Source organism: Danio rerio, chromosome 18 (assembly GCF_052040795.2).
Source record: "Danio rerio strain M-AB ecotype USA chromosome 18, GRCz13ab, whole genome shotgun sequence".
Taxonomy (NCBI): Eukaryota; Metazoa; Chordata; class Actinopteri; order Cypriniformes; family Danionidae; genus Danio; species Danio rerio.
This window is the reverse complement of record NC_141038.1, coordinates 50,268,864-50,290,823: the sequence shown is the minus strand read 5'-3', so window position 1 is coordinate 50,290,823 and position 21,960 is coordinate 50,268,864. Positions and strand designations below refer to the sequence as shown.

The window sequence follows — 21,960 nt, the reverse complement described above, 5'->3', positions numbered from 1 at the left end:
CCGAAAACATCCTCTTTAAAATCATTCATGACATTTGAAGAGATGTCAACAGGATTGCGACCTTCAGGTTTAATTTGCTGTGGTGTAATAAGAGATGTGAGTTTTCTTTGGAAAGAAATTAAACTGATGCCTGATAGAAAACAGAGCCTTTTTATGAAGGTGTATCTTTTTTTTAAATGAATGTAAAAAATTAAATTAAATTAAATTAAATTAAATTAAATTAAATTAAATTTGAAACATCCACACTCATCCACACATACACTAGAGACAATTCAGTTTACCAATTCACCTATAGCACATGTCTTTGGACTTATGGGGGACACTGGAGCACCCGGAAGAAACCCACACGAACATAGAGAGAACGTGCAAACTCCACACAGAAACGCCAACAAACCCAGCAGAGGCTCGAACCAGCAACCTTATTTGCTGTGAGGCGACAGTGCTAATTTAATTTAATTTAATTTAATTTAATTTAATTTAATTTAATTTAATTTAATTTAATTTAATTTAATTTAATTTAATTTAATTCTTTATTTTTAATTTAATTTAATTATTAATTAATTTATTATGTATAAATTTCTCTTAAACATAATATTTATCTTATTTAATCTTATTTCATTTCATTTTATTTCATCCTTGACCCATCTGGCATTATTGTATCTGCTCTTTACTTTTACTTTTGCATTTGCAAATTTAATCTTAATTAAATTGAATCTAATTTAATTTAATCTTGTTAAATTACATTTTATTGTATTCTTGTGCTAGTAAAATATGACACATATTGTAAAAATAAGTATTTTAAAGTAATTTAATTAAATTGTATTTAACATAATTTAATATAATTTACTTAATCTTATTTAATTTAATTTGATTCTTGTGCTGTTAAAATACGATGCATATTTTAATAATAAGTATTTTGTAGTATTTTTATAGTTACCTATTAAACATTAACAATATTTAAATAGTGGAAATTGTATATTCATTTTCTTGCTTTTAACAATATACCTTATAAATATACCTATCAGTATTATTTAAACACAATATACACACTGTAAGTACACCAAACAAAATGAAGACATATTCGTTTAATTTTTGTACCTATAATATACACAACACTATTGCTTTTATCTAAAAAAAAAAAAAAAAAAAAAACTTGAATTAGAGGTTTTATTAACCAAATACATTTGTGCTAATGCATGTGGCTCTAATGTGCACAATTAATGCACTGTAAATGCAAACTTTAATAAGTAATGTTTTACTATGTTTGAATGTTTTTCCATTTGTAACAATAAATCAAAATGTGAGACTTTAATGAACATTTTTATTTAATTTTAGTACTTTAATTCAAGCTTAATCTTTACATTAAGAGTATTTTGCGACCAATTAGTGTGCAAAGTGTACATTTTTCAGTGTATCTGCTTTTGTGCACATACCTTCTGCTTTAGTTTACTTTATCCAGCAATAAGCGATGTTTTTTTTTTAATCCCAGATAGATTAAAGTCAATCTAATGGGGTAAAAAAAACATTCAGTATTTCAGGGAGTTTTATAAAGGGATTTCTCCTTGTATAAAGCTTGACCTTCAGTTGAATCCTATTTTTCTTGTGTTTGGCGACTGTCATAGGCTGCATGTGACGGCTTTAAATAGAAGCTGCACAACAGCAGTCAAGTGTGATCGATTCAGCAGAACGAGGTGAAGAGCAGAGACACTGCAGATCAATGTGTTCAGGACATGCTGTAATGCTCATTTCAGGACTACAGCTGATGTGGCTTTCACTAATGTCACTTTCAGTTTACTTCATGCCATGCAGCTGCAGATTGCGATAATATTTACCCACATAGAGATAGAAATGGAATGGCAAAATGATCTTAAAACACATTATAAATAATCCATAGCATGATATGTGAACTATTTAAGGTAAACAATCATTTAAGAGGCATTTTTGTGTAACATTTTGTGTAACATTTGCAGGTTAACATTAGAGCTCATTGGCCTGATTCAGAGTCTTGAATCGGCATTGGACAGTCGGCTGAGGAGAGCAATCTGACGGGTTATTCAGCAATGAATCAAGAGCGCAAGGTTGACATAGTGAATTGACGTAGCAAGTAAACAATTCAACCCAGTAATTAAAGAGGAATTTTTGTATATTGGCCTGTTTATGTGTATACAATTTCTGCATTGTGGGTTAGGGTTAGGTGCAGGACACACCAATCTCACAATTGGCCCTTCGTCGGACAGGCGAGTTGTTTTGGTGTGTTTTTAATGTCGCTTCTTGTCAGGTTAACATTAGAGCTCATTGGCCCGGTTCAGAGTCTTAAATCAGCATTGGACTGTTTCTGAAGAGAGCAGTATGACTGGTTATTCAGCAACAAATCAGTGCGAGTGTGATGTAGTGAACAGACATAGCAAGTAAACAATTGATCCTTCGCTAAGCCCCGCCCTCCTTAGTTGCTGTTGCTACGCCTGTCAAGCTTTCGTTCCTGGCACGTCTGTTACAATGTGTATGTGCCGCTGTCAGACATTGCCAGGGATATAATAGGGTATATGCCAGGCCCGGATTGGCTAATCGGGAGAATTCCCGGTGGGCCGGTCCGATTTTTGGCCGCGAGGGCCGGTGTCCCTAGCTGCTTGCACTCTCAGCAGTTGCAGTTTTTTAATTTACCTGTTTATTTGACCATAACCTCACTCTTTTTAATCATTATTTTGCCGCAGCTCCGCTCTTTTTATTTATTTTCTCGCAGCACCGTGACAAAATGCAGCCCGCAGGTTAATGATGATCATCATTAACCTGCGGGCTGCACCCCATTCCACCCCAAACAGCGGCGCCTTAGTAAATATTAATTAATATTAATGAATATTACACCTGCTCAATGCTCAATGAAAATCAGATGATTCACTACATTAATAAATCTGACATAACTTGATCAGAAATCTAAAATGCGGAGAAAAAGAGTAGGGTTGCAAAAAGAGTAGACATCAATAAAGCTTTGCTATATAGCGCCATCGTGGTCTAGTGGTTAGTACGTTACGTTCAGACGCAGCCGACCCGAGTTTGAACCTCACCATAATATGTTTTTTTCATTTTCAGTGTTAAGACATAAAATTCTCTTTGGGGTACTTTTGTAGGGATACATATTTTTTGTGTGTGTGTGACGACCGTTACAAAAGGCTGGATATCTATAAAGAATTAATGTTCTCATATTTATCAAAAACATTTGAAGTTCTAAAGCAGCTGTGTCCTTGAAAAAGACGTGTTAGTGTCATTTGAAACTGAATTGGAAATGACGTTATTTTAATATAGTCAGTCGTCGACTGAGGTGGGCCGGTCTAAGACTTGAAACTCCAGAGTTAAAAATGAGTCCCACTCCGGCCCTGGTATATGCCAAGCTAGTGCTGTTCCCATACTGATAAACTTCCGGTGACCTGTTACTGTGAGTTTTTTTCCATTTTATACAGTTCCTTTTACAGCATCGATGTTGTAATGTCATTCAAATACAATCAGTTGAATAGACTTTGGCATTCATTTAGTTTCTCAAGCGTAAAACGAGACAAAAGCTGTTTACTCGCACGCGCCTGTTAGAATCGGCAGAGGAGCGCAGAAGCTCCATTGAATATACTGGGGTGAAATGTTAATGTCAGGGCCGGAGTGGGACTCTTTTTTAGCCCTGGAGTTTCAAGCCTCAGACCGGCCCACCTCAGTTCACCACTGACTATATTGAAATAAGATCATTTCCAATTCAGTTTCTAATTACACTATCACGTCTTTTTTTGAGAAAACAGCTGCTTTAGAACTTTAAATGTTCAACAACCCTAACAGTATTATATGTCTTAACAATAAAAATGAAAAAAAAAATAACATACTCAGGCGAGGATCAAACCCGGATCAGCGGCGTCTCAATTATACGTGCTAACCACTGGACCACAACAGTTGTATATTAAAGTAACTCATCTGAGCAATATCATCATTAACCTGCAGGCTGGTTATATATGAAAAGAGCAGAGCTTCGTTAAAATAATGAATAAGAAGACTGTGGTCAAGTAAATAAATTTAAAAAGTTTGACTGCTTAGAGCAACAGATTCTGGAGCTTTTGGCCCTCACGGCCAAAAAACGGACCGGCCCACCGGGAATTCTCCCGGTCCTCCCGATTAGCCAATCCGGGCCTGGTTAATGTTGATATGTTTTAAAATCAAAATATGACAATCTTACAAGGACTTAAGATGCTGATGATGACCGTTAAACGTCTCATAACAGTTCTGTGAATAATCTTGTGCTTTTTATTTTTGATCCTTTTCTCAAGAAGAACATTAAAATGCACATTACTTCAAAACACTTATTATATGCCTGTTGCTAAGCAGCAATTGTTTTCTTCCCTTTTTTGTGAATAAGCTAATTACAGTGATTAAGTAGAGCGATGGTTGAGCTATGATACAAGAAGCTCAACACATGGCTGATTATTTGCATATTTTCATGCTTGTAGAAAGACATCAGCAGAGAAATGTTGTTTCAAATGTTATCAGGCTTTTGAAGTCACAGCAGCAAGTTAATAAATGACTTCACTCTTTATTAGAACACAAACGTAGGCAGCTTATCTTTGACTTTTAAAAGCCAACTACACTGTTAATATGTTTGATTAATTGAGCAATTCGGAAATAGCGAGGGAGGCAGGACACTAAATGAAATTAACCAAGAAAATCCCACATAGCAAAATATCTCTGGCTCTGCTCTGGCCCACACAATCAGGTTTTGCTTGGCCCACATGCCGCAGTGAATTACGGTACATGACTGGACCAAATCTGGCTTCCAGACAAGGGCCAAAAACAGACCATATCTGGGCCAAGTCTCAGCCAAGCTAATAACTCATAACTGGGCCTGAACTGGGCCAGATAGGTTGGTGTGTCACGATTGCAATGAAATTGATAAACCCATGGAGTGATGCGCTTTAGGCACACTATGGGCACGCTTTTTCTCAAAGTAACCTGATTGGTAGAATTTTTTTTTCTTTCCTCAAAAATGATTTTAGTGTATTTTAAATGTGGGTCAAGACTGGCCAAACTCACATGGCCCACTTATCAAATTTTTTAATCTGGGCCAAATACTACATTTTACATCTGGCCCAAATCTTGTGTGCCGCCTTAAAAACGGTGCCACCTCTGCCAAACCCGGGCCATGTTTGGCCCACATGCTGTATGCCAGTGCCGGATGAATGCCTACTGTGCCAGCTTTTTGCCAAATCTGGGCCAGAATTCTTTACTACTAGGGATGGATTCAAGTATAGCTATTACTTGCGCTGGTGTCTACTTCCATTTTTAAATATTAGCATACATTGGAAAAAATTATTCAAAGATAATTCCTTGGATTTACTCAATTTTTTTTTATGTTAAGTGGTTGTAAACAATTTATTTGTGCTGAATTTAAACAAAAAAATTAAGTTGAACATTGTTAAACTGGTCACACTTTACAATAAGGTGCATTAGTTAATGTTAAGTAAGGCATTTACTAACATGAACAAACAATGAACAATACATTTACTACATTATTTGTTCATGTTAGTAAATGTTAGTTAATTAAAATTCAGTTGTTCATTGTTAGTTAGTGTTAACAGTGCAAGCAACTTGAATGTTAGTAATGCATTAGTAAATGTTCAATTATGATTAATTAATGCTGTACAAGTGTTGTTCATGATTAGTTCATGTTAGTAAATGCATTAACTAATGAACCTTATTGTTAAGTGTTACCGTTAAACTTAATTTGTTTGTTTAAAATCAACACAAATTGTTTGCAACAATTCTGCATGCAACACTGTTTTTCAGGGCTTTGTTAAAAAAAAAAAGATGAAGCTTTGATGAATAGTGTTGTCATATGTCAGAGAAATGTGTTTCAGGAGGATTAAAAAAGTACCACTGTAAAATGCACTGTAAAAATGCTGGATTCCTCCTAATTACGTCATGTTAAGTTAATTTAAGCATTTTGATAAATTTAAGTGGATGGAACATGAAAACAATTAAGTATTAAGTTGTCCGCAAAACAACCTTAAGTATTGTGTGAATTCATAAATTTTCCTTCGGATTAGTCCCTTTATTTATCAGGTGGAATGAACAGTGGAATGAACCGCCAACTTATCTGGCATGTGTTTCACACAGCGTATGCCCTTCCAGCTGCAACCCAGTACTGGGAAACATCCATACACACTCATTCACACACATACACTACGGCCAATTTAGTTTCTTCAATTCACCTGTACCGCATGTCTTTGGACTGTGGGGGAAACCGGAGCACCGGAGCAACCCACGCCAACACGGGGAGAACATGCACACAGAAATGCCAACCGACCCAGCCGAGGCTTGAACCAGCAGTCTTTTTGCTAACCACTGAGCCACCGTGCCACCCCATGTGGATTCAGCTCATTTTAACTAAGTACTTAAAACAAGCAGCAAAGTTATATTTTTGAGTGTGTTTTCCTCATGCTATGTTCGTAAAGTTGGTTCTACACAATCTGGGATGTGTTTCCCAAAACCCTCGTTAGCCAACTAAGGCACCGTTTACACAATAAGTTCAGCCAAAACCAAAAAAACATTTAATACATGTTTGTTTACACGAAAACTTTGTTACGGATTGCATAAATTAACACGTACATTTGAAAAGGGAGATCAGAGTGGGAGTTCCCACCAATATCTATGTAAACACCTTCTTTGAAAACAGTGACGTCACGTGTGTGTGTGTAATACATGTTTAGGGAGATGTGGATTAAAGGCAAGCAAACACACACAACAATAGAAGAGTATGTGGTAGTAGTCACTGACATGTAGTAAGAAGGAAGGCTCTATTTTGACGATACATGCACAGAGCGCAAAACGCAGGGCGCAAACGCTTTTAGGGCGTGTCAGGGCGCGTTTTTGCTAATTTAAGGACGGGAAATCTGCCTTGCGCCGTGGCGCATGGTCTAAAAGGGTTGATTTTATTTTCTTGATGAGTTATAGGTGTGTTTTAAGAATAAACCAATTAGAGTCTCATCTCCCATTCCCTTTAAGAGTCAGCTGCGTCACGCCAAGAGCGCATTCGCTATTTACAGGACGCAAAGTAAGTCTAAGTGGAAAAAATGAGCATTTCACAAGCAAACAGTTAACAGTTGACAGTTTTTTTAACAGAAAACAGTTAAGCAGAGCATCTACTGTGTGAGAATGAGAGATAATGGATCACTTTCACTTTAGCTCTTGGATAGGGAAACCTATATGCACAGAAATCAATTAGTCTATAAATAAAATAATTTAGTTTGTTAAGCGCAAATCTTCGTTTCAAAACTATTTATAAATTCAGTTCTAATTTCCAGCAAACGAATAAATGAATAATAATAACAAAATGTGCTCAAAAACCTGAGTTATATCCTCAAACACATGCTGTGCCCCATATGGTCTAAACCTGACAGGTGGGCAAATCTAAGCTTGTTTTTATTAAAACAAATATAAATATGGATATAATAAATAATACTGCTAATAATAATAACATTATACAAAAGCAAATTGTTATGAATGAACTGAAAAAGCCTCCCGAGATGAAGAAGACATAAAAGCAGTGATTTTTCATATATATGTAGGGTAGAAAATAATATGTTTTGTAATATTTTAATCCTTTATATTTATATCCTATATCTATTATTATTATATCCTATATACATCCTTAATATTAAATTTTTTTTTTATATGTAAAGATTTTTGTCTATTGCTCTGTTTTGCGTATTAAGCAGTGTGTAAGCGAGGCGCAATTCTGTGCCGGAGTTTAGACCGGGTTAGTTTTGGTCTAATGAAAAATCTATTATAGTTTCTCAAAATAGCAACGCACCAGCAGTCCACCTCAGAACCGCTTCCTTTTTAGACCAGAACGTCTATGGGCGCACAAATGAGCGCTAATGCATTTGCTATTTAAACAGCGTAGCGCAACGCCTCAAAACGACTCTTGCGCCAAGCTGAAAGACTATTGCGCCGCGTCTTGCGCCACACTTCGCCGGGTGTATGATAGGGCCCGGAGAGTTCAAGACTGTTCTATTTTGAGTTATCATCACCAAATGTGTTAATAGTACGTCCCTGTAAATATCATTAGCGTGAAAAAGGAACAACAGTTGTTTTTGCCATACTGCCACGTACTGTCCATTTTACAAAACTGATGTCAAACACGTTGAAGTGATACAGATATGTTGCACACGGGATCATTAATATGCAAATTTTATCCCCAGCCTGGGTTTTGAGATTACAACTATGATCATTTTCCTCCTTTATTTTCAGGTTTATTAAAGTTTTTATTAACCATATATGTGGGACTCAAAACCAAAATGGGAGACGCTGCGACGTCAAGTCAAGCAATTTGTTTTTATTTTTATTATTTTATTCATTACTAAGCAATGACTCTTTAGAGCTCATCACAATGCAAAATGCTGGAAGTACAGATTAAAAAAAAGTTCATTAAGCATATAAAACCATTGCTGGGGAATTTTTGAACTTATTTATGAGCCACATACCTATAGTTATCAGAAAAAAAAATTACTTATTGAATCAATGCAGTTCCTTTAATATTACATTCTCCTTTCTGTCTTGCATATAGTTGGCTAGTGTTGTATTATACCTGCATGCGCTTGGGAATTAAATGAGTCTCCTCCACTTCTTTTTCTTCCCTCGTGTCATGTTGCCCTGATGAAGAGGAAACTCTGTCTGCTCTTCTGAGCTTTTGTATTTCGGGCATCGTGCCATGACCTGGCAAATCTCAAACTCAGACAGAGACATTGTGGATTCACTTCTGCATTTACTGGAGCTGTAGAGGACATGGTGCTCTGTCATTGCTGAGATGGTGCCAGTACATCCTACTCACAATTTGTTCTTTAACCTACATTATACAAGGTCAATGATATCATGTATATGTAATGTTATATTTGACAAAAGCTGAAAAATCTTTTATTTTTTTTTTTTTACCAGGTCATTGAATCAATATTGCAACCGGATATGGATTATATGACATAGAGATTAAAAATGCTGATTACAAATACTGTAGGTCTTACCATGATCATGCTCTTAATACTGCATACATTATATATATATATATATATATATATATATATATATATATATATATATATATATATATATATATATATATATATATATATCTGCATTATATATAATATATATAATATTCAAATATTTCCCGAATGGTGTGGTACCGAGCAAGGAAATTTTCACAGTATATCTGATAACATTTTTTTTTCTGGAGAAAGTCTTATTTGTTTTATTTTGGCTAGAGTAAAAGCAGTTTTTAAGTTTTTAAACACCATTTTACGGTAAAAAATCAGTAGCCCCTTTAAGCTCTTTTTTTTTGATAGTCTACAGAACAAACCATCAATATACAATAACTTGCCTAATTAAAATGTCACTTTAAGCTGTATAGAAGTGTCTTGAAGAAATATCTAGTCAAATATTATTTACTGTCATCATGGCAAAGATAAAATAGATCAGTTATTAGAAATTAGAAAAGAGTTATTAAAACTATTATGTTTATAAATGTGTGGAAAAAATCTTTTCTCCATTAAACAGAAATTGGGGAAAAAATAAACAGGAGAGCTTAATAATTCAGGGGCTAATAATTCTGACTTCTAATATATATATATATATATATATATATATATATATATATATATATATATATATATATATATATATATATATATATATATAATTCAAAGTCACAGGTTTTAAAAACACATGCAGATGATAAACTTTTATTATAGTTAAACTCCACAAATCGCACGTTTCTAAAATGATTTATCTCATCATAACTCATTGTTATAAGACACGGTGAAATTAAACGGACTCATTTTTAATTATAATAATAACATTGATGGGGGGGGATTTTTTGTTGTCTCATGTTCCATGGTTTGGAGACCTGTACTATATGTAAATGAATATACAGTGTATGAATGTATGAATGAATGAATGGATTGATGAATGAATAAATGAAAAGATACAGAAAAAGAACAATTATAAATAACCCTATATAAAAAAAACATTAATTTATTATTTACATTGATAATTCATTATGTATCACTTCTTTTACATTTTATTATATAGTTTTATAGTCTAATTTTTAACAGTTTCAGGACAACTCAAACTTTAGGACAAACTTAGGTTTTGACCCACTTTAAATGTTATATGTATAATCAAAATGTTAATAAAATGTGACAACTGTCGAAAGTAAAACAGAAAAAAATGCAGAGATAATATATATAATATATTATAATATAATATAGTTATGCCGAACACCGCCTAAAAAAAGATTCAGTGAATAACACGTTGAAAAACAATAAAACACAAACAGTTTTGTAACTTGTGCCCCCAAAAGATCTTTGACTTTTGAAACCTGCCATAAAGTTTAGTCTGGTTTATATTCATCTCTCATAAAGCAGTTTCTGCTCGTAAAGACTGAGGTGTTTGTCGGTAAGAGTTAACGGAGGATTGTCCGCGGTGTTGTTCAGATATATAAAACCAAATTTACCTCAGAATCCGATCGGTAAGGGTTAACGGAGGTTTGTCCGCGGTGTTGTGCTCAGCACGCGCTCGGTACTGATAGGCCAGTGGCCGGTGGTCTGCTCCGCTTCTGGGGTAACGGCTCTCCGCAGCTCCTCCTCCCGCCAGCACTGATTGCTCGCCCGGGTGAGTCTCCCTCCTCCGGTGACGTGACTGTCAAACGGGGCAGAATAATGAGATGAAAGCGAGATGTATTGTGTCTAAAAGTTGCAGACGTCAATCATAGCGTTAAGTCCTGGCGCAGATTGATCTTCATTTTGAGAGAGCGCTACAGAAAAAGCATCTGTTTTTGTATTCAGCATTCTGGATCGGTTTTTGACACAAACAAACTTTGAAGTAGTTTTAATATGTTGGGATTTGTTTTACCACGCGAACTGTCAATCACAACATCCGGAAAGTGCGCGCGCGGGAAATCTCGTCAGGTAACGGTGAGTCAGTTAACATTTATTGACATCGCGTTACCTGTTTTTGACAGATTTGTGTTCAGTTCTTGTGATGTTTTCTTGGAGGATTTCTCTAGCTAGTAGCTACATACTTGATTATGCGAGGTTTAAGTCGCATAATTAAAGGGATAGTTTAGACAGAATTGAGCTATTTGGTTAATGTAATTCATTCTTTTTTTTTTAAATAATAATTATTATTATCTAAATTGTCTGTGGTCCTTGGTGATTCAACAAGTCACTTTATTAGTCATAAAAGCATTTAGCAGAACAAAATTAACATAGTCTATGGCCTCTGACTAAAAATTGAGGTCTTATAAAGGTGACATTTTTGTTCTGTGCAAGACATTATCATTAATATGAATTAATCATTGTCCCATAATGGCCAGTTTAAATATTTAAAGTATTTAAACAAGTTTATTAATGTTTATTAATGTTTTCTTCTATTTTACTTACGATACTATATATACTAATATACTGTAAATATATGAGCAATTCCAGCATTATATATGTGACATTCACAGTAAAAACTCAAAACATAAATTCACATAGAAAGTTTATGTTAACATTATAATGAAGCATCTTTTTATATTTTCTAAAACAACTAACCACACAGTTATGAGATCAGAAGATAATATCAATCTGTAAACATTTTATATTTTAAATGAGGAAAATAAACATGCATTATTGATGTGACAAAAAAAGTTTGTGAGTTTACAGTATACAGCATACTTTGTAAAAATTCTGAAAAATAAATGATAATCAAAAGGATAAGAGCTGGCTAGCTAGAACAAAATCGTTGATGTTATTTTGTTTGACATTTTTTTGCATTAATGAGGGAAAGTTTTTGTTTTGGATCTGACAGATGTAAAATTGGCTCTTGTTCGAGTTTGGTAAATAAAATATAATAATAGTTTGAAAACACTGACCGAGACATTTTTGAGCATTTTTAAAGTACTTTAAAATACTTTCTTACACAAAAAAAGAGAAATAATTAAACAGTTTCTCTATTTTTATAAAAACTTAATTTTTCTAACATGGCAAGGTTGACATTTGCATGGAATTGCTCATATCTTGTCTAAAACTACCTCAATCAAGCATAAAAACATTTTGCGAATGAAGGTATTAATTTGAAATTTGCCATTTTTATCACTTACTTCAATGTGATAGCTACTCTAATATGTGCATTCACACAGTGTGATGGAAACTTGCCATGAGCCACAGGTATTACGTTTGTTTAGCTTGTATGTTTTCTTTTACTCTTTAAGTGCTAGTGGCCATTTACACATATTTAATGAATCACCAATCATCACAGTTTCAACCCAAAAACCTCATTAATGGTTTACTCAAGAAAGAAAAGTCTACATCTTGTATGGCCTGAGAGTGAATAAGTTAACATCAAATGTTCATGTTTTGGGTGAACGATTAGAGATGTGTAAACCTGAATAATGCATGTGTGGTCAGAGAAAGTTTTAGTTAGCATGGGTGACAGAAGAATGAATGATGCAGATGGTAAAAGTGATACGAGAAGTCAGATAGTCTGGTTCTCCCATGTTGTAGAAGGAATAGTATTTACAGTTTTGCTCTTTGAGTCAAGTGGTTTGATTCAGTGTTTATGTCATCAGACGGATTGTAGCAAATTTATAGCAACCAATTCACACCCTTATTAAAATTACAATCAGTGTTTTACAGGTAATTAATTGCATGCATTTTACTGTACAACTAAATGAAAATGTATCATTAAGAATTTTTTTTGGACATGTTTTTATATGCATATGTACGGAGACCAGCTAGTGAGTGCTGTGCCAGTAAACCTCACTCCTCTGACCTCTAAGGTTGCTCTATTGACAGATGTTAGAGGTCATAGTCTTTAGCCTCCTTGATAGAGCAACCAACTCCCATGCGGAAGGTCGCCATTTCGATACCAGCTCGGAGTGGGTTGGTTGATGTAGGACCAGTGGGGTTGTATTGGTGCCGTGACCCGGGTGGGAGTGAGGTTTAGGGGGGTGAGTGTAACGGAGGCCAGCTAGTGAGTGCTGTGCAATAAACCTCACCCCCTGACCTCTAAAGGTGCTCTAGTCACAGATGTTAGAGGCCATGGTCTTTAGCCTCCTTGGTAGAGCAGCCGACTCCCATGCGGAAGGTCGCCTTTTCGTTACCAGCTCGGAGCGGGTTGGTTGATGTAGGACTGGTGGGGTTACACATATTTGAAATCCAATATTATTCAAGTGTGCTGCTTGATGTGTTGATATTATGCATGTATGGCAAAATAAATATTCTTAGATATACATATATATATAGAGTTGCATTAGATATATATTTGTAACTGTTGGAGAATGAAGTTTGACTTTAGTACGTTTCAGATATTTCAATTTGTTATATCTAATAGTGGGGAGGCAGTGGCGCAGTAGGTAGTGCTGTCGCCTCACAGCAAGAAGGTCGCTGGTTCGAGCCTCGGCTCATTTGGCATTTCTGTGTGGAGTTTGCATGTTCTTCCTGCGTTCGCGTGGGTTTCCTCCGGGTGCTCGGGTTTCCCTCACAGTCCAAAGACATGCAGTACGGGTGAATTTGGATAGGCTAAATTGTCAGTAGTGTGTGTGTGTGTGTGTGAATATGTGTGTGGATGTTTCCCGGAGATGGGTTGCGGCCGGAAGGGCATCCGCTGCGTAAAAACGTGCTGGATAGGTTGGCGGTTCATTCCGCTGTGGCGACCCCAGATTAATAAAGGAACTAAGCCGACAAGAAAATGAATGAATAAATATCTAATAATACACTAAAGTTAAAATAATCAAGTTGTTTACTTTAGCAAGTTGGTCAGCAAATCAAAATTTGTGTACTATAAATAATGACAAATATTACTAAAACTTTAAAAAAAAATTGTAATTTACTTATTAATTAAATTAAATTTACTATTTACTAATTAAAGTAATGTTTTTTTAAAAAAGTATACTTATTTAAAGTGTAAATTAGTGTGTTAATCTAAGAAACATACTACTGAAAGTGTGCACATAAGTAGGCTTTTATTTAAACACAATATATATCACATACACTCTCAGAAATAAAGGTATGAGGGCTGTGACTTGGGTGGTACCTTTTAAAAAGGTATATACTGTATACGTACTTAAATGGTTCAAATCGGTTTCTCAAAGGTGTGTATTAGTACTAGGAATCCTGAGATCGATTAGGTGGAGATCGTGGCCAATAACAATATTCAGTGATTCGATTGGTACTCGCTGATCTGGCCGATTTCATGAACAGATTGCAAGTGTTTGTTTATGAGTTTACAATTTGCATTCTTGCATGTATTTAGGCAGTTCTGTGTTTTTGACAATATTGCAAGTTCACTAAAACCTGGCTGGAAAATTAGATAAATAAAATAAAAAAAAAGTTTTGTAGAGGCAGAAGAAACTCTTACTCTGTTCAGTCAACTGCAGCTTTTCACTGTCAGCCTAAAGGTCAAAGGCCTCACAGCTCTACTGTTAACATTATGTATGTATGCTGGTGCAAGGTTTACTGTCCATTAACACACAGTGTAGAGTTTATAAGTGACAGGAAACAGACCACATGACTGTTTATGCAGTTCATTATTGTACAGAAATGGAAAAAATCAGCACATACTGTATGCTTAAAATAATTTACACTTTCTATATGATGAAGTGCTTAGGATGCTGTAGTTAAATACACTGTAAATCAGTGTTATCATAAAAAAAATATATATTCTTAGTATTTTTTATATAGGAAATCTTTTATAATATAAAATGTATAAAACTTTAAAATACAATATGAAAACTAATTTAATATATAACAAAAGCTGTAATAATCTTATACAACAAAATAAAAACTACAATTAGAAATTGCCACTGGACTGCAAATGTCAGTGGAGTGAAATAAAAATTGGACAGCTAATTATTATCTCGCATATTACCAAAAAGCTTGTCTAATTAATTGAAATCTTGAAAAAATTGACTATTAAACTTACCATTTATATATATTTTACCGTTTATTTAATTTTTTTTTGTAAATCTTATTTATAAAATTATTATTAATTTTTAAATTAAAATTTAATTTAATTTAATTTAATTTAATTCAATTTAATTCAATTTAATTTAATTTAATTTAATTTAATTTAATTTAATTTAATTTAATTTAATTTAATTTAATTTAATTTAATTTAATTTAATTTAATTTACACAGTTGCACAGAGACACAGAAAATCCAGACCAAATCCAATAAAAGTATTTTCAGTTTAATGCTCTAATGTGGCAATAAGGGAGACGCAGTGGCGCAGTAGGTAGTGCTGTCGCCTCACAGGAAGAAGGTCGCTGGTTTGAGCCTCGGCTCAGTTGGTGTTTCTGTGTGGAGTTTGCATGTTCTCCCTGCGTTCCCGTGGGTTTCCTCCTGGGGCTCCGGTTTCCTCCACATTTCAAAGTCATGCGGTAAATTGGGTCGGTTTAATTGTCCGTAGTGCTGTGGCGACCCCGGATTTATAAAGGGACTAAGCCGACAAGAAAATGAATGAATGAATGTGGCAGTGAGGTCATAACTAAACTGTGCATTTAACACAGTGGCCATATTAATCTATGTAAACACACCAAAAACAACATTAACATTATAGCAGACACCGTAAAAAGCCTATATTAATGACCAAAAAACTAATTTGTGGATTTCCTTACATCCGGGTGCAGCTATCCTGCCTTTTTGGCTGGTGTATTCTAAGAAATTTTCTTACCCCTTGGTTTCGAGTGTGGTCCTGAAAAATCTCAGTTCGAAGGACTATCTACCCCTTCGCCTTAGCTCTATGCCTTCAAGCTAAAGAGAACTGGGACACCCTTACCCCTTCACGGGAACGCACAAAAATAAGGGGTAGAATTGGGATTGGGCCAAAAACTTGGAAAGGACAGATAATAAAGCATAAACGCACTTTTCTATTACTTGAAATGTTTGTGAATGAATGATTATGTCTGCTCATGTGGTGTTGGTTTATTTCTGGAGGTTTTGTCTGGACAATACAGTACTAGTGAATCGATCTCTTGCTGATTTGAATGAAACAGCCTGTGTTTTTGTCATTGCAATGTGCCTCAGTGAATACTGTACGTCCTGCTGGGATGCTTTCCAGGCCAGTTTGCTGAAATGTCTACTCATAGCAAATGAAAAACGTTACAGCAAAACAGAAATAAATTTAGCCCGTATGAGGTGAAGAAATTAATATATGTCTGGAAAACCAGTTCCTGTGGACATTATTGAGAAGATAAATGTGCATTTAGAGAAACAAAAGAAGCTCTGTAAATCAAAAGCAGTAATTTAACCACTCAAATCATAGATGAGCTATATGTCATGTGGTTTATTTTAATGTTGTACATCTTTACTTTTCGTTTTCTTTTCTTTTTTTCCTTAAACAGCATTTTCCCCTAAAACTGATGCTGTTACAGTTTATAAGAAGTTCTGAAGACATTAATTTATTTACCCAATACTTAATGTTTGGAATTTTGTACTTTATACTTTCCTAAAATTCCAACAATGTAACTGTAACACTGTTATACGCTGATTAATATATCAGCTTATTAATCTATCTATTAGATCTATCTATCCACCCATCCATCCATCCATCCATCCATCCATCCATCCATCCATCCATCCATCCATCCATCCATCATTTGTTCAATTATTTATTTATTCAATCATTTTTTTTTTCATTTTTGATTCAATTAACCAATCCTTTATCTATTTAATTATTCATGTATTTATTTATTCGATCAATCAAATATTTTTTTATTTACTTATTTATTAATTAATTTATTTATTGATCAATCAATTCTTAATTGATGCAGTCATTTAGTCAATCAATTAGTTGTTTATTCAATTATTAATTAATAAATTTATGTATGTATTTAATCAGTAATCTATTTAATTAATTAATTAATTAATTAATTAATACTTGAATAAATAAATGATTGGTTGATTGAATAATTAATTAATTATTTATTCAATCAACCAATCATTTATTCAAGTATTCATTTATTTGTTTATTCAATTAATCAAATATTTGTTTACCTATTTATTTGTTCATTTGTTTATTCAATTAATATTTAATTCATTCAATCATTTATTTATTCAGTCATGTATTTATTTATCCATTCGTTCATTTACTCAATCAATAATTTATTTATTCAACTATTTATTTATTTTAATTTAATCACTCACTCATTTATTTATTTAATCAATCAGTTAATAATTTATTTATTCAATTATTAATTTATTTTAATTTAATCACTCACTCATTTATTCAATCAATTAATAATTCATTTATTCAATTATTCGTTTATTTTAATTTAATCACTCACTCATTTATTTATTTATTTATTCAATCAATTAATAATTTATTTATTCAATTATTTATTTAGTCATACATTTAAGCAATCATTTATTTATTTACTTTTTATTTCTTTGCTTATGTATCCATTTATCCAATCAATCAATCATTTATGTATTCAATATTTTTTTTTATTCAGTCAATCAATTATTTATTTATTCATTCATTCAATCATTTATTTATTTATTCATTGTGTCTGTGCCTCATTTTTCACATCAAAACAACTATTTCTAATTATAGCTTGTCAAATTAGTAAGGATGAACAGCCCTCAACATACAGTGTTAAGATTACCGCAGGCTTACCCTCAGTCACCAGTAACTCACACTGGAAGGTCAGGCAGCTAGAAGGAAACCCTGAAACCTGAAGCGTGGATGTGTTTGGAGATTAGAGACTGATCTCTGTGGGCGTTACAGTAGATCAAGCAGAATGTGTTTGTCTCTCCAGCCTTTCATCACACAAAACCCTGCAGCAATCAGAGGGAATCTTCCTCTGCGTCCCGCAGAGAGCCTCCACAGAGACACACGTGCTGCTTATGAAACAAAACTCATACACATTTCCATAAACCTCTCTTGATGGAGACGCGTGCTCTGATGGAGCACAAACACTGCATGTTCTGGACTTGATGCCAATATTTGATTACTAAAGGGAGTTTAGGGGCGACAGGCAAAATCAAGATGTGTGTGCTGCCCATTACATTACAAACCACCGGAGAGGGCAAATTCTTAAGCAGGATAGCGCTTCTTCTCATTCTTCAGCCTCCACATCAAAGTTCCTGAAAGCAAAGAATGTGAAGGTGCTCCAGGATTGGCCAGCCCAGTCACCAGATATGAACATTATTGAGCATTGGGATAAGATTGAGGAGGCAATATAACACATCTTGATGAACTCTGGGAGTCCTGCAAGAATGCTTCGCCATTTCAGATGACTTTATTAAACTATAAGTGATTTGAGTCATTGCAGAGATGTATGGATGCAGTCCTCCAAGCTCATGATGGAGTCAGACACAATATTCATTATTTTTCCACTGCAGACTTTATATTTTATACTGTACATTATTTCTGTTAAGACTTTTGTCTAAGCAAAGTCAGACTTTATTGTAATAATTAAATAATTAAAAATCAAGGCATGATCATATTTTATTTTGGTAAAATCTAGAGGCCTTTGCCTTTCATACTCATGATACCAAATGATCAACTAGAAGTCAGGTTAATATTTGCTGTTCCTACAACTTAGATAAACGACAAGACTTTTGTCAGGTAGTGTATATATTATATCTGCTGAAAATGGATAATGTTTTGGCTGACAATTGCTTGATTGATTGATTTACTGACTACATTTTCACAAGAAAAGGTAAAAAATGTATGTGTTTATGTTTGGTCCCACTTAATGTCAAGATGCTTTAACTACTATGTACTTGCATCAAATGTCCAGCAATGGACTTACTGTGTATTACACAACACTCGTGGTGCTATTGAGCTGAGATATAAGTAAGTTTAGAGACAGGTTTGGTGGTATGGGTAGGTTTAACGTTGGACTACGATGTGTAAACAGTGTAATAATAATGCAAATACAGAAATTACTTCCAAATCTAATTACATGCAGACCATTTTCAAAATACATGTACAATTTAAAATATTACAAACAAATAGTTTCACTTAAGATCTTATGACCACAAGGTTACTCATATGGTAAACTATATTATTGGTGGATTTTATTAATATTAATAGCTTGGATTTATTCATATTTATTCCCTCGACTGCACGACCTTGGTTATGTAATGTTGTTGCATTTTGATGAAGGACGTGTGTAATGTGTGATGTGTGTCTTGTCTTCATATTCAAATCAACAGCGCTCTAGATATATCTCCGATCCCAGCGGGAGGATCGTCTCCTCTTTCGCTGTAAATGATTTATTTACATTTATAAGTTGCTAGCTTGCAATGTGAAGGCTGCTATTCTCACTGGACTTAACTGACAGGATTTGAGCTTTCAGTCTAAAATTAGTAGTCATTCAGATTTAATGTCTATATATGTATGCAGTGTAAGTGTTGGGTGCAATTAGTTACAAAGTTACTAGTTACTGTAGTTGGATTACTTTTCTGATAAAAGAGTAAAGTAAGGGATTACTTTTCATTTTTATGTCATTTTATTAGTTATTTATAATGTACTTGCTGTGCACATAGTCAATAATTCTGTAAAAATGAATGCACAGTAGCCGAGTATTTTGTGTTATACACATATATTTTGCATAATAATCCTATTTGATTTATGTTTATTGAGATATTTTGCATAATAACCTGATTTTTTTATGTAAAGAATGTTCGAATTGTCCAACAAATGCACATACTGTACAAATGAAATTAAATAGGAAAAGTCAATATAATGTTATTTTTGGTTACCTTTTTCTTTTCATTTAAATAATAAAGTGTTTATTTTAAAAAGTGTTAGGTTTTAAGTATAACTGAATCAAGTAATATATATATAAGTTGAAGTCAGAATTATTAGCCCCCCTTTAATTTTTTTTTCTCTTTTTTTAAATATTTCCCAAATGATTTTGAACAGAGCAAGGAAATTTACACAATATGTCTGATAACATTTTTTTCTTTTAGAAAAAGTCTTATTTGTTTTATTTGGGCTAGAATAAAAGCAGTTTTTAATTTTTAAAAAAGCATTTTAGGGACAAAATTATTAGCCCCTTTAAGCTCTTTTTTTCTTTTTTTTTTTTTGATAGTCTACAGAACAGACCATCATTATACAATAACTTGTTAAATTACCCTAACCTGCCTAGTTAACCTAATTAACCTAGTTAAGCCTTTAAATGTCACTTTAAGCTGTATAGAAGTGTCTTGAAAAAATTCTAAGTTATTAAAAAAATGAGTTATTAAAACTATTAGGTTTAGAACTGTGTTAAAAAAATTTCTCTCCGTTAATCGGAAATTTGGGAAAAAAATAAACAGGGGGGCTAATAATTCAGGGGGGCTAAAAATTATTCAACTGTATATGTTGAAAGGTTGTTTAAACATTTATTTCAACTTCAAACCATTTAGATTTTATGTTAAATGTGTGTTGATTCTATGTTGTCCCAATTGACTTAAAATAAACATCGATTCAACATTAGGTAGACATACAGTACCGATTAGGTTGATGATATGTTGAAAATGAATGGATTCTATAATGCCGTTTTGATTGAATTAATATCAAGATCTATTTAACATTGGCTAACCGATGTTGAATCAATAAGTGATCAACGTTGGTTTAATGTGACGAGAATGTTGATTTTAGTTTGAAATTATGCCATTTTCCTAACTTAGCGAGTTTAAGTTATATAGTTTTAGAATGAAAACAACTCGCACACAATTTATTATTTGTTATATAAGATATACTGTATGTCTATTTTAACAAAAGGATAATTTAAAGTTAATGACCTACTAAGTAAAGTCGTTTTCAGAGTAATTTCATCAATTTGGATTCTTTTATTTTAGAATTAATTTTTGTAAACAACCACTTAAACTGTCGCCTTATTTCTTTATTCACAAAGCATGTACATATATATTAGAAACAAAACCAAATGTTAAATGATTCGATCATATATTAGACCAAGAGTACCTTTTGTTCAGATGAATTGTAATAATGATAATTACACGTGTCGTTCAGCTAATGAAAGAGAGGTAGAAAAGTGAGGTAATGCAGCAGTGATCGCCTGAAGTGTGTGTCTTGACACAATGACACAGCCTCTCATTTCAACGTAACCCAATCCTGTCACTATCTGTCAACATAACAATTCAAGCGCAACCTGACAGCGGCTTCCTGCGGTTTCACAACACACAAATGTGGAACGCTGCTGTTCAACAAAAAACATTTTCTCCTTTGATTTGCATTTTGCATATTGATTGCACTGCTTCATTTAAAATGAGTTGTATATAATAACCACAAGCTATTTTTGGTTGGTATTTGGATTATGGCCCTTTGGTTTTGTGTGCTCTTGGACTGAGCAGCTCAGTGGAAGTGATTGTTTAAATATTGGATGTCAACTGGATTGTATTTGAGTTTCTCAGTACTGGGTCAGCGGTCAGAGTGTTTGGCCTGTGGGCTCTTGATATGACTCTCAGTGGGCTGTTTACTCTAGTCAGGCTTGTGTTTGCGCTGGCTGCTCCTTTATGGCTCTCATCTCCTGGTCTCATTTAGCTAAACACCTCTGTGTAAAATAATTTCAAATGTTTGTGATTAGTAAACAGTTTAAATGATTTATAGTAGCACAGTGCCGGGCTTCAGATCGGGACTTCAAACATTTTATTTTTACAATACTTTTCCAAAACACATTTTTTTAACCCTTAAGTCATTTCAAACCTATATGCATTCTTTCATCTGTAACACGCAACAGATATTTATCAAAATGTTCACACTATCCAGGTAGGCACAGCTAAAAATATGAAATCTTCAAATTGTCTTGTTGAGCTTATTGTGTAAATGAATTGCAAACTTGATGTAATGTTTATAGAAAAACTTAATTGCATTTATTTGCAGTTAATTGTAAATGTTATATGTATGTGTTATTTAAATGCGTAATACTGTATGTGTAAGGCA

The 21,960-nt window shown here is 33.7% G+C and overlaps 1 protein-coding gene and 1 long non-coding RNA gene across 21 annotated transcripts in view; one reads left to right on the top strand and one right to left on the bottom strand.

Moving 5' to 3' along the window:
• gramd1bb (GRAM domain containing 1Bb) overlaps window positions 1-21,960 on the top strand; it is a 183,708-nt gene that overhangs the window by 44,446 nt on the left and 117,302 nt on the right. For 7 of the 20 annotated variants that reach the window (XR_015515292.1, XR_015515291.1, XR_015515288.1 and 4 more), the window contains exon 1: window positions 10,725-10,994. The exons of the other annotated variants lie outside the window; for them this stretch is intronic. The gene's annotated coding sequence lies outside the window, so the exon portion shown is untranslated. Of the gene's footprint in view, window positions 1-10,724; window positions 10,995-21,960 lie in introns of those variants that run through there. 20 annotated transcript variants of the gene reach the window in all.
• Window positions 8,343-10,963, bottom strand: LOC147832942 (uncharacterized). The gene is made up of 2 exons (XR_015515428.1): window positions 10,535-10,963; window positions 8,343-8,800 (listed from the first exon to the last, which is right to left on the bottom strand). It is a non-coding gene; the product is annotated as an uncharacterized LOC147832942 (long non-coding RNA).